General features: G+C 48.7%; 1 protein-coding gene across 6 annotated transcripts in view; it reads right to left on the reverse strand.

The window, feature by feature from the left end:
* Positions 1-5,451: 5,451 nt before the first annotated feature.
* The window catches only part of LOC147683518 (alpha-1,4-N-acetylglucosaminyltransferase-like), a 717,934-nt gene continuing 708,955 nt past the window's right edge, over positions 5,452-14,430 (reverse strand). For all 6 annotated transcript variants that reach the window (XM_086943927.1, XM_086943924.1, XM_086943928.1 and 3 more), the window contains one exon: positions 5,452-8,143. The gene's annotated coding sequence lies outside the window, so the exon portion shown is untranslated. The remainder of the gene's footprint in view (positions 8,144-14,430) is intronic.

Here is a 14,430-nt window from a genome sequence, read left to right on the forward strand (position 1 = left end):
GGTTTCAGTGAAAACTGTAGGAAAGGCATTAAGGCTATGTATGCGGATCCAGTCGCAAGAATCACTACTATGGGGCTTCAATCAGAGGAGGTAACAATCAAAAGAGGCACACGCCAGGGCTGTCCCTGCTCACCTATATTATTTGCGCTATATATAGATCCGTTGATCAGGAAAATCTTGGCCTCAGACAGAATATCCCCTGTCATTTCGCATGGACATACCACTAAGATACTAGCGTATGCGGACGATCTGGCAATCGTTACTAATAATCCGGATATGGCAATACAGGAATTAAATAATCTGGCTTATCAGTTATCAGTTCGGGGCATATTCAGGGTATAAACTCAACACGGAAAAAACTTTAATAATTGGTACAAAGAATATCCAGAAAAGAGATCAAAGATATGTTGATGCTGCTATTTATTTAGGAGTTAAAATTAACGCAGATGTGGGAAAGATAATTCAGGAAAATTATTTACCAGTATTGGCGACGATAGAGAAAGAGTTGAGGAGAATTGATACTTTACATTTATCTTTGATTGGACGAGTTAATGTTCTCAAAATGACAATGTTTCCGAAACTGCTGTATTTATTTTGTGCTATCCCCTTATTAATCGAGGAACCTTTGATAAAAAGAATGGAATCAGTCTTCTCACAATTTCTCTGGCAATATGGTAAAGTAAGAAGATCGTTGCCAAAATGTCATTACCTTTAGAGAGGGGAGGACTAGTAGCCCCCAATCTCAGACTATACCATTGGGTCTGTTTAGTGCTGCATATGAAACAGCTATTATGCTGTAACACAATTAGGGTTTATGCCCGTGAAAAGGAGTCATTTTTACAGATATTTGAAATTTAAACTTGCAGTCAGGTTACTTACTGGTGGCAAGCCTGTAGTCATGTTTTGCATTTTCACTTTAGTGGTGGCACAATATGTACAGCCGTCCATTAGTGACAATTAACTTACAAGCGCGGGTACACTTGGCACCATATACTACAGACTTATGGGTAAGCTAAAAGTGCCAACTAGGAGCATAGCCGATTTTGACATGTTTCAGGGGTCAGAGCACTTTTACTGGGACCTGGTTAGTAGACTTCAAGTGCATAGTGTAAACAAAACCCAGCAGAGCTCATTAAAAAAAGTATGGGGTTATCATGCAAAAAGAGGCATTTTCTTAACGTGTTTGTGACCTCTGTATGCCAGGTGGGGGCCACTGAGACTGTTGGTCCCATTGCGGACCTACTTGGTACAGTCATTGTTATCTATGAACCCTGTATGTAAGGAGCTGGTCACTAGTATTGTTGGGGCCATGGCCATCTTGGAGAAGTCTCAGCAATCAATTGATGGACTCGGTAACAAGTCCAGGAGTCACCTGCTGGAGCACCGCTGCATCACTGACTTACGGGCAGGAACCGCAAAGAAGAAGAAGCTGCTGCACCCAGAAGCTGTTGCTGTCTGTGAGGGCCTTAGCATGCAGATCCCCCACTACCTGTGGGACGAGTGTAATCCAAGCTTCTCGTCGTGGAACATAAATGAGAGAAGCATCCCGGCTCCTGGACTCTTCTGAAGTTTCAATAGAGGTAAGGTGGTAGGCCTCTTTAGGACTTATTCGAGCTGGACAGTTTACACTAAAAATCAACATTAGAGGAGGTAATCATCTTACCGGGGTGAATGAATGTATTTTGATTTAATCCCTTCCATGCTCATGATGAGCTCAGCTCGTCATGCAGTACACTGCTTGTGTGCTCATGACGAGCTCAGTTCGTAATGAACAATGGGATTCATAGATCATCAGCGTAGAGGATGAATTGCTGTAGCATTGATAGTGTTAAGAACCCTTGCATTTCTCACACCTTGCCTCCCCCTGAAGAGTTTGTGACTGCTAACCTGCATTACTATTGATGGTCAAATGCTGAACTGGTAGTATCAGGCCCAGTTATTCAGGTCCAATTTTTGTGTATACAAAGGGGAACCAAATAATACGGTCCAATGCCCCCACTTTTGGGTTCTATGCTCTTGAGCTACTTGCAGTCTAGTTGAGAAAGTACAGCAAATATTAGGCATTGATAAATGAAGAGAAGATGGAGAATGGAGGAATCTGTGAAGAGTACGACTGTCAGCCAAATTCAAACAAAAGTCTATGGACTGAGTAGTTGAGTAAATACTGCATGATTCTATAAAACATTGTCATTGCACTGATAATAAATGGAACGATTGCCAAGATATCTGTATCAATGTTTCAAACTTCAGCTGCGCAACGTATTTAGGCATGCACAATCTAAACATATTCTAAGCATGTTACATATTGCAGCAAGCTTGTAACAGTTTTTACAAAGAGACTCAGAGGTGCAAGAAATCTGTCAAATATTGGCTGGATACTAGAGGACTTATTTGTGAGAGCCCTGTGTCACTTTTGCATCGCGTAAAGTGATACATGTGTGACGCTTGGCTCTCATTTCGATTTTTTAAACCACCCAAAGCCACCCTGCCTGGCTTTGAGTGGCCTCATAAATCATGAGTAAGGCGGTTCTGCATAAATTGCTGTGTCGCCTTACTCTGTGCCCGGGAGTCATTTGGGCGTTGCAGTGGGTTTGCCCTAGCAACACACATGGAATTTGACACTGCTGCAGATTTACAAAGTGATGGACACCTGGGAAAATACCAAATCCGTATGCCTCCCAAAGTGAGGTGCAATGAGGAGAAATATGTTTATTTCTCTTAGTTATTTCCTCTTTCTTTGTGTGCTGCATTCTGCAACACACATCTTAAAATAGTTTTTGTGCAGAAAGGTGTCCTTTCTGCACAAAAACAATTCTGCCTTCAACAGTGGCACCCTTGTACCATGGTGCAGGGTGCCTACATTGGCGCTAAGCTGCCAAAACTGCACCAGTGCAGGGAGAAAGGACAGGAATGCACTGTGTTGCTTAAATGCAGTGCATTCCTGCCCTTTCAACTTAGTGCAAGGCAGCGCAGCAAAGTGCCGTGCTGTACTGCCCTACTCCAGATTCCCACAAATAAGCCCCTAGTTCTTCCATAAAATTAAGAAAACTGCAAAGGATATAGCGTTCCCAGCTTGATGTTACCTTGGAAGTTTTATTATTATCTAAATGTATTATTTAGATCATTTCTGAGTAGTGGAGATTTTTTTATCATGCTAGGACAACCCTAGGATTCCATTTAATCGCAAGCACTGATGTGGAAGAAATAGTCAGCAAAAGGTGAGACAGTGAAAGATAAATGTATAAAGAATGAAACCTTTTCAGCATGTATGTAGCCAACTGTTAGGCCAGATGTACATACGACTGTGGCAATATAATGGTCGCAATTTGAGACCAGTATTTGTGCAACCAGTGTGGTAATTTGCTAAGTGGCATATGTGCTAACGGGCCACTTTGCAAATTAGTGACTCACAGGGGGTCGCAATTAGACCTACCTAACCAATATTAATGAGGTAGGTGACGAATTGTGACTACCAGGAATCGCAGTCATTACAGAGATGGCCTGCTGAGATCAGCAGACTACCATGAATGTGATTGCTTTTAAATGAGGCATTTTTTATACACAGCCTGGTTTCTTTAAAGGAAAACGGGATGTCTTTAAATAAAAAAAGAAGTGCTTTTTTTTTTATAATTAGGTCATGGTCCATTAGATTACTGCCTACTCTTAAAAAATATTTTTTTCATCATTTGCAAAGTGGAAAGGAGCCATTGGGGACCCTTTTCCATTTGCAAACAGGTTCCCACCTCCTTTGAGGAGGGTCAAATTTTAATGTTTTGCAACAGCACTTAAGTTGCAAAGATAAACACATGACTACGAGTCATTATTTTGAAGGGTCGCTCCTAAAACGCCCCTTCCAAATACTGAATCAGTATTTGGTCGCAAACCTATATTGTGATTCAGTAATGTGTTAATGAGCGTGACCGAGATTTGGCGTCCCCTAGTGCCATCTAGAGCGGTCGGGTCAGAGGGCTGCTTTTTCAATAGATTCCTTGAGTAGATTTTCTAATCGAGCTACAGCAAAATCAACTTGAATAGCTGCTCTCTCTTGTGCACGGCATGGTGCCACTCATGAAGAGTTTTCTGGGCTGCTCACGCCACTGGTGCAAATTGCTGCACGACATGCATATTTTCTGCCCATTGGAGAAATTCACAGAATCTCTCAGGGTTTTTCTGTAACTCTGTGGAATTCCACAGAGTGAAACTCCACAAGTTCTGCACACCCCTAATAGCAGGGTCCAGGCAGCCTTTTCTGGCAGTCTTGGTTTAAGTTCCCCAGGTTGCTGGTCCTAACCTGGCAATGAGTGTTTGCAGTAAATTGCCCAAAGCAGGAGTACATACAGTTTTTTTAGTTGCCACTAGAAACGTCGGATTCTGGAGGAGATATCATAGTTCGCACACTGGAAGCTTCTGTCCCATCTTTATACAAAAGCTGCAAAAAGCAGGTTTATATTCCAGAAGTCAGCTCTGAAACAGGTTCTGGGCATTTCTGACCTTCTTGCTGATTCCACGCAGATTGGTTTAGCCAAGGTGTCCTGTAAGGAAAGACCCCAAAGAAAGCTACAAAGGAAATGGAGACAGTTCTACTTACCCATGGGGGTAGGCCTTCCAGTGAACAATAGTGTTCTTTCCACCACACCAAATAATCTGATCTACTACAAAGGACGACTGGAATTTCCTGGAGAAGCCCTGTGGTTCACATGTGCTGTGTGGGATCTCTCCCGAACTCCACTTTTAGGACTACCTGAGTAATCAAAATACAAAACGGATCCCTTTGTGGCTATGGCCCATGAATCACACACAGTTTTCGTTCACATTGACAATTGCGATACACATACGACATTCATGTCCCACATGGTTGGGTGAACGACCAGGTTGTAAAAAACTAGCAGACCAACTTTAAAAAGGTGGGAGAGGCCAGTAGTTGAGTCTCCTTGATGGAGACAGCTAATAAAGGTCTGCTTTGCCACACTAATTGGTATCACTGTTACCATTGTCAGTCTTCTACATCCAGACAAGCTGACAGCTGGCACATTTGTTAAAGAGAGTGAACATGGTGTGTAACTCCAGATCACAGCGCCCTGGACTGGGTGGGTCACAATCTGTGCCATAGAAATACTTCCAACACACACGTGTGATTGTCATGTGTGCTGTGGAGGTGGTCAAAAATCAACAATTTACTAGGATGAACTTGAGGCAGGAGTGCATGATCTCCTGAGGCATGCAGGAGATTCCTTTCAGTCCCAACAGCGGGCATTTAGCAGTATTTGCTACTTTATTTTAAACCTTTGTAGTAGAGTGTTTTTCATTAGGTGTTTGAATTAAAGGGAATCTATTCATCATTTCAGATTAACTTGGTCGATTTTGTTCTTGATTTATGCAAGTGAACCGGACATGGGAGACAGTTGCGTTAGTTCGATATAGACCCCTTACAATGATGAACAATAAAACAGCTGTGTTTTGTTCTTTATTTTCATAACAGTATCACTATCAATGTTTTCTTATAAATTCTTCAAACTTCCAATGTTTTTATATAAAAAATATAACTTTTCGTCTTCGGGGTAATTGCATTTGGTGTGAATCGTAGATAAGGGCACATTATGTATCAGCATAGATAAGGCACATAATGTTACATAATTCCAAAAGTGCACCATCACTCATGACTAATTATACTATCAGCAGGGATTTGCCCTTATTCTGCAGCACTGGTGGACACATTTAAATAGATACAGAAAAATGTAATCAGGGGGTCCTGTACAGTTATACGATTTTTCAACTCTGCACATAGAAGTTTGTCAAATTATTTCATAATTTTTAGAAAATAATTATTGACTAAAACTTAACAACAAAATGATTACTTGCAGATAGTCAATAATAAAATATATTCTGGTTGAGTGCCTCACTAGCATTGTGACAAAAACAAGGCATATAGATATACATATAGAACATAAACCACCCAAATAAAGAACAACCTAGCTGTAAACACACAAGAGGAAATATGAAGACAATAAAAATATTAAAAAATATTCTCTGGTTCAGTGTGATATTACTTTTCACATTCAATTAGATACATTATCTTTAACTAACTCAAGTTTGTCAATCTAAAAATCACAATATAAAACAATATTTGCGCATATAGAACATAGCAGGAGTTCCTCAAGCTATTCCTCAAGGAAAGGAGATCATTTTGATTTACAAACTCTAATGCCATGAACGCTCACGCTGCACAGTGAAGAGCCGCACATGCTGGCTTTAAAATGGCTTTGTGTTGTTTTTGCGTGAGCATCCATGAAAGCCTTTTATAGATAAGGGTCTATGCATGAACTACTTAGCAAATTATCAAACGAAGACAGAAGGATCTTTCCTTTGGACAACCGTGGATGGGATTCGATGAAAAAGCATCAGTGATAGAGATATGTACCTGGTTACATGTTGCATGAAGTGAATTCTATTTGGACATCAAAAGAACATTTGCCATCCCCAAACTATGGGTTCCAAAGGTTCATGTCAAATATTATAAGACACCACCATGTCTACATGTCACATTTAAATGAATGGCTCTCCATTCGTTTTTTTGTGGTTCTCCTGTAGAATTAAGGGCCTGATTTAGAGTTTGGAGAACATGGCACTCAGTTATAAATATGGCAGTGTACCCTGTCTGCCAACTCCTTGGTCTGCCTCCTATATATAAAGTCGGTGGATCACCATCTCTCTGATTGTGTTGGCCCTGCTAACTCTGGCATTCGAAAACTAAGATGGGCCACAAAAGTTGGGCCTTTTTAAGTAAGTCCATAAGACTGCCCAGCCTATTTAGAGGAGAGGCTCAGATTTTTTTTTCTGGCCGTCACTGTCAGGAAAAACCTGGTATTGCCACACAGATAAAAATGTAAATCACCCCACCCTCTGGGAGATGACTCAGTATGTAGGGGCCATTTGGGTTTTGATTTCCAAAGAAAAAATCCCCCTTTTGGGAAAATAAAAAAGTTTGTAACCCACCTCCTGAAAGATGCCAGCTGATTGTTAAATGACAGTAGGGAAAGCATTGTATGTGTAGAAGGATAATATTTTCCAAGATATTCGGCAATATTTTATATTTTTTTAAGAGAAATGCTGAAAACTTTTAGAAGTAATATACCTATTTTTGTGTGTGATTTGTTTCAGGTTTTCCAGAGCATAAATCAGGCGCCCGGAGGAGAATTGCAAATAAAATGAGTGCCAGAACAAAAAAAAGAGAGGTTGATAATGAGGGGTGAATTCACATATTAGTTATTTAATAAGTTATGGCTTTTCAAATGTTTTTAAAATGTATCATCAAACTCAATATCAGAGGATCCCATATGCAAAATCGTCATTCCTAGTAATAAGGCACATCTAGATAGAGTTATCTGCTTCTAGGTTTATCAAAGTGATATTGCTTCTATACTACAATCTCTCTGTAGAAAGAAAACCTGTAGTTAAGGTAAGGAGGGCAAGGAACACAGGACTGAAAGTCTTAAACATATGGTACAGACAAACTGGCACAATAAAACACACATCGTAGGGTAAACAACACAAGGCAATAAGGACAGATGTGACCGGAGCTGGTGGCAGGGGACGTGTAAAGCCAGAGGTACGGAATGTTGGGTAAGGGTTTTGGAAAGTAAATCAAGAGAGAAAGAGAGAGGGACTAAACTAAAATATCCTGCAGGAATGGTTGCAGGTTTCTGAAATCAGTTATTGAAGAGTGCCACCTTAAATCAATGCATTATAGCATAGGCTACTATGGTCTGACAAGAAGTACCAGCGGCTGATATCTATATCAAAAACCTGAGGGATATACCTGAGATAGTACGCAGCCTTACACAGAGAAGTCTGCCTTGTGAAGTAGGTGAGAAAAGTGGGGAATGGATGAATGTGTCAGATTTGATTGATTGTGATGATCTCTTAAAATAAGGGTAAAGTGATTATTATGGAACAGTATGAAGGAAAGAGTTTTTCAAACAGAGGTCGATTGTTTCAAGGTCCTTGGGCACACTCTGTTAAAGACTGAAATAACATTTGGCCTTTTCTGAAAACTGAAGCAATACACAGGCACAAAGGAAATCCATACATTGGACGAGTGAAGAATTAATGATAACTTTTTGTATATAAAGTAACAAAGAGCTACCTCTTAAGGGGCGTGGCTTGGGCGCCGATGGCGATGGTCGCCTGAGAGCTCGGCTCCGGGACTGAGCCCGGGATTATCCTGTTAATCGGAGGCCGCGGGGCACCCTAGCCCCCGCAAATCGTAGCTCGGCCCAACTGGACCCCACTGAGACGACCGGCGCGGCCTGGACGGGTGGTGATCTGCCCGAAACTCGAAGTTCGAGGTCCCGGGGAGAGCGACCCAATATGGCGCCCGGACCCCTTTGTCCCCTTGGACGGGGCCATTAGCCTGGATGAACGCCGCTGAGCATAACGTGCCCTCCTCTCATGTGTTTTCCAGGAGAGTGAGGAGTTGGACTCTGCCCTGCTGAGACCCTGGTATTGATGAAGGCGCCTGGGCGATCGGAAGCTCCTACCATAGTAAACCCGGACGCCTGGAGGTCCCGGCGGTGGTGACGACCCCCGACGCGGCGCCTGGTTGCATCCCCCGATCGGCCCGATCCCATGGGAAGCATAACCCCCTGGTGCCACAAAGTCTCTGGAGGAGTGGGTGGCCCTCGTTCCGGATCCTCGTCAACCAGACGGCCCTACCCGGCCTGGCGCCGAGTGTCTCCGCCTCCTCCTCAGCGCTCTCAGACGACACGGTGGTGGCGTGAGCCGAACCTGTGGAGATCCACCTGGCCCTGGAGAAGAGGATCACCGGCCTTCATCCCGAGGGCCTCCATTCGGGAGAGTTATAGTCGGAGCCCGCACTCGGGGGCACCTTTATCTGAGCCCACATTGTGCGCTTCCCACGATATGGGGAAGCCGAGAGGGGCCAAGGGGCCCACCCCGGCCGCCTCTGACTCGGAGACCCCAGACAAGGAAGGCAGCGGCAACCCGGGGGACGCTGGTAGCACACCGCTGCAGCAACAATTTGATCGCGTCCTGGAAGCGATTGCGACCACACGCTCGGCCCTTCAGCAGGACATTGCCCAGGTGGCGACGAGTCTGGGCCTTCTCAGGGCGGATCATGGCAAGCTATCGGACAGGGTCAAAGAAGTAGAAGGCTCGGTGAAAACCTTGGAGCCGGCACAGCGCACCTTGGCCGCGGCAATGAAAGATGCTCTAACCCGGATCTCTGCCCTTGAACAGCGAGCGGAGGATGCGGAAGGCCGTAACAGGCGCAACAACATCCGAGTGGTAGGCCTGCCGGAGAAGATCGAGGATGACGACATGGTGGCCTACTTGGAGGCCTGGCTCCGAGACACGGTAGCCCCGGAAGGCCTATCCTCTTTCTACACACTTGAACGGGCTCATAGAGTCCCAGCACGGCCACCGCAACTGGGCCGGGCGCCACGCCCGGTGGTGGCGCGCCTCCTGCATTTTCGCGACAGAGACCTCATCCTCAATGCCGCTAGACATAATGGCCCTTTCAAGGTGGAGAACAGCCAGGTGAACATTTTCCCGGACTACACCTATGAAACCCAACGTAGGCGGTACTCATTCTTGGCGATTAAGCGCGAGCTCCGGAGCGAGGGCATTCAATACTCGCTCCTATTTCCTGCAAGGCTCCGCGTCATTGTGGATGACAAGACTCAATTTTTTGATACCCCGGAGGATGCCTGTAACTGGCTTGAACTGTATAGAGCTGGGAAAGATGGCTTCGCCCCCACATCTCAGACAACGGCGGAGCCGGGACAGCGACGGCGGTCCACGAGGGTGCGGAGTCGCCGGGGCCGTTCAGGCGGCCCTACTACTGCAGAGACATCGACGGAGCGGAAAGGTGTATTGGAGGTGTTATCTGCCCTTTCTGGGTCTAGAGAGGATGCCATCGCAGAAGAAGAGAACCCTGGTGACGAGGGAGCATCGACGGACTCAGAGAACTCGGTGACGGATAGTACCGGCACACCGGTGATTACACCAAAATCGGTTGAGGACCTTCTTGATGGACAGGGTTGACGGGGTGAGCTGTATCCTTTTGGGTGGGGGCCCGTACCGGGGGTGGAGGGAGCCGATGGTTCAACATGACCGCAGGAGAAGCGGGGGGTGGGGGGCCCTGCCTTTGCCCCGAGGGTTTCCATTACTGTTTAGGGCTTGCTTTAGTCCTGGCAGCCTGAGCATCGAGGGCCCACTGCCACCGCCCAGCCCGCACCTGGCCCCTAAGGCCTTCCTACGGTGGCGACTGTAGGATTAGTTGGGGACGAGGGGAATTTTGGAGGGCATGGTTTGGATGGGAACTAGATGGAGTTATTTGGGTCCTGTTCTGGGGAGGGTGGGCAGGGGTTTGGGTAACGTAAATTTTGTTGAGTTTTGGTTGAGGGAAATGGCCGCCATCAGTGTTGGGGGGATTGTTGTTTGCCTATTGCTGGGACCCAGATGGGGTGACTTTGCATGCACAGTATGGGACAATGGCTGACGTTGCTAATGTGAAGTGTATTACTTGGAACGTGCGGGGGCTTCATACCATGTCTAGGCGGCACAAAGTCCACGCTTATTTAGTGCGTAGGGGAATACAAATGGCGCTACTGCAGGAGACCCATCTGAACAAGGCGGAAGGGGCGGCGCTACAGCGTAGATGGAGGGGACAGGTCTTCTACACGTCGTACTCAGCGTATGCCAGGGGGGCGCTAATCTGGATCCGGGCTGGGGTTCCCTTCCAGGTCACAAACTCAGTGGTAGACCCCGAGGGGCGTTACGTGGCCATCTCCGGCACTCTGGGGGGGAGGGACCTGAACGTTTGCTGTGTTTACGCACCTAACATGGACCAGATTGCCTTCCTTTCTAGGTTGTCGGGCTCGTTAGCCCACTTTTTCACGGGGCCCCTCCTGCTCGGTGGGGACTTCAATTCAGTGGTGGATGTGGAGACTGATCGCTCGCACCCGCCCCTCCCTGATTCTCCGGTCCGCCGCGTGGCCAAGGGCCGCGGCGACTGGCAGACACGGTGGGGGTTGACGGATATTTGGAGAGCGCAACACCCCGACACTAGAGATTACTCCTATTTTTCGGGCCTCCACGAGTTGCACGTTCGGCTGGACGGGTTTCTTGGCTCGACTGAACTGGTTTCAGCGGCCGTCCGTTCCGAATACTTGACTAGGACCATCTCGGACCATAACCCCCTCCTGCTGGCCCTTCGCTGGTTTCCGGGGGCGCCGGCGGTGCCCACCTGGAAGTTACGCCCTGAGATGCTCGAGGATATTGTCTTCAGAGCGGACTTAGGTGATAAGATCGAGGAGTATTTCGCGTCCAACGGGGGCTCTGCGAGCTCGAGAGCGCTGGGATGGGACGCTTTTAAGGTGGTGGTGAGGGGTTATTGCATCACCAAGAAGGTAGGTATGAGGCGGGTTATCCTTGATGACTTGGAGGTGGCCGATCGGAAGCTTCGGGAGTTGGAACTCCGCCGCCCCGGGCACCCTGAACTCCAGGGACACACGGCGGAGGCGAAGGAAGCGGTGGCAGCTGAGGTCGAGCGGCTGCGCTGCTTCGACTACAAGGCCTATACGGTTCGGGCCCTTGCAGAAGGGGATAAAACGAGCGCATTGCTGGCTTGGCTGGCTAACCCTACGCGCCAGACCCCACTGACGACATCCATGCGTATGATGGACGGGACCATGGTGCATACTCAACCGGAGATTCTAGGTTGCTACCGGCACTACTACGATCAGTTATACCGCAGTTGTGCTGTCAAAGACCCCGACCTTCTTGAGGACTATTTGGGATCCCTGGAGCTCCCGATGGTGGAGCCTGACGTGGCGAAAGCCCTGGGTTCCGATATCGAACTGGGGGAGATCCGCAGCGCCATCAAAAGGATGGCGCGGAACAAGACCCCGGGACTAGATGGTCTTCCGGTGGAATTTTATGCGACCTATGCCGACCTCCTGGCTCCGAGACTGGTGATTGTTTATAGAGAGGCGAGGAGGCTTGGCCGACTGCCTGGCTCGATGCGGGAGGCCCTGGTGGTTCCCCTCCTCAAGCCGGGGCGAGACTCGACCGATCCGGCATCCTACCGGCCCTTATCGATGCTGACGGTCGATTATAAGATTCTGAGCAGCATCCTGGCCTCGAGACTGGTTGGCCACATGGCCTCCCTAGTGCATGAGGACCAGGCCGGGTTCATCCCCAAGCGCAATACGACAATGAACATCCGCAGGTTGTTCCGCTTGCTGGGTGAACCGCTGATAGATGCTCCATGCCCAGTGGTCCTGTCGGTGGACCTAGAGAAGGCGTTTGATAGCCTGGAATGGGACTACCTACACACGGTGCTGCGACGGTTTGGCCTCGGGGAGGGCTTCATCAAATGGACCGCGGTCTTATACGCCTCCGTGTCGGCCAGGGTTCGGGCGGGCCCATTAATTTCCTCACAGTACCCGGTGGAAAGGGGCACGAGACAGGGCTGTTCGTTATCCCCACTTCTCTTTGCGCTGGCGGTGGAGCCCCTCGCAGTGCTACTCCGGTCGGGGGCGCATTACGGTGGCTTCGGGACCCCCTCGGGCACGCACCATGTTTCGTTATATGCCGACGACTTGTTACTCTTTCTGGAGGACCCGGTCGAGGCCCTACAGGGAGCTAAGACGGCGCTCTCGGCGTTCGGGACGGTCTCGGGCCTACGGGTAAATTGGACCAAGACGTGCCTCTTCCCGGTCCGTAGAGGCACCCCTAGTCCAGTCCTTAATGGGGGACTTAGATGGGAACCTGACTGTTTCAGATACCTGGGGGTGTACGTTTATCATAATCCATCTGACCTCCTGGACGGAAACATCGCCAGGTGCAGTCGAGCTCTACGGGGGAATATGGACTTCTGGGCTACACTGCCGCTTTCGTTGGCGGGGCGGGTCGCCCTCCTCAAAATGGTGGCTCTCCCCCGACTGCTATACTATTTCCGGGCGCTACCAGTTTGGATCCCACCGGCCACGTTTAGGCTTCTACGGTCGACGGTGACCGGATTCCTTTGGGGCTCGGGCCGCCGTAGAGTGGCCCTTAAGACCCTGATGAGGCCGAAAGCCGAGGGTGGACTTGCGGTGCCGGATTTCGAGAAATATTATCTGGCGGCGCAGCTCCAGACCCTCACCCAGGAGGTTGCCAGGGAATTCCGAGGCCCGGAGGACAGGAGAGGTACAGGGATGGCTAGGCATGTCCTATCTTTCATAGCTTTACGCCAACGTTTGACCTTACAGGACCTAACGTTGGAGGAAAAGACCATCCGACTGTGCTGGAACCGGGCTCACGCCAGGGGCCAGCTCCGGATACCGTATGCGCCGGAAATACCATTGGGGATGCTGACGGCGTTGCCCCATGGCGGGGATTGGTCACGATTGGCGGACTGGGAGGACGCGGGGTTGCAGTTGGTGGGGGATCTTTATGAGGCCGGGGTACTTTTGCCTTTCCAGGAGCTCATTGATCGTTTCGGGATTCCCCCAGGGGACTTCCTGTTGCACTCGGCCCTGGTCCGTGCGATCCAGACACATTGGAAAGGCGGACAGGAGGAACCTCCTACGTCTCCGGTGTGCCAATACGTCATGATGTCTGCGGGCACGGTGAAGGCGGTCACCTGCCTCTACGGCAGATTGGTCAATGAAGGGTTGACCCCCCTTACGACCCTCAAGGGCCGTTGGGAGGCAGACATAGGCAAGGAAATCCCGGAAGCGACCTGGTCTCAGCTCGTGCGGCGAGCGTGGAAGGGGACGCGTCACGCCCGTTTTCAGTTGGTCCACTATTATGTACTCCATCGAGCATACCTGACCCCGGCAAAAATCCAACAGTATTTCGCTACGGACTCGGCAGCTTGCCCCAGATGCCCGGCGCCAGAGGCAGACCTCCTCCACATGTTGTGGACCTGCCCGGGTCTGTCCTCCTACTGGGCGGAGGTGGAGAAGACCCTGACGGAGGTGACAGGGAGACCCCTATCGCTTGATGCGGCGGTGGGTCTGTTGCATTGGTTTCCACATACCCCCAGAAACAAAATTTCCAGTAAATTTATTGATTTAGGACTTCTCTTGGCTAAACGAGAGGTGACCAGGAACTGGAAGGCACGCGCTGGTCCGACTGGGGGCAGATGGCATAGCGAACTATTGAAGTGGGCGGCGGGGGAAAGTACGCTGAGGTATCAACTGGCTGGGAGACAACGTAGCGAGCGAGCACAGGAGACAGCGCTGGAATGGGAGACACTGGTGCAGGCCCTCAGAGACTATTGCGCCCCCAGCGACTCTGATAGTGAGATGGAAGCGCGCCCTGAGTCCCGATAGGCGATGGTGTTTTCTGTTACTGATACGCTCATCTTGGGTCCTCTCACGAATCCTATTGCGGTTGCTACCATACACTGATGGCGGAGTT

Source organism: Lissotriton vulgaris, chromosome 11 (assembly GCF_964263255.1).
Source record: "Lissotriton vulgaris chromosome 11, aLisVul1.2, whole genome shotgun sequence".
NCBI lineage: Eukaryota > Metazoa > Chordata > Amphibia > Caudata > Salamandridae > Lissotriton > Lissotriton vulgaris.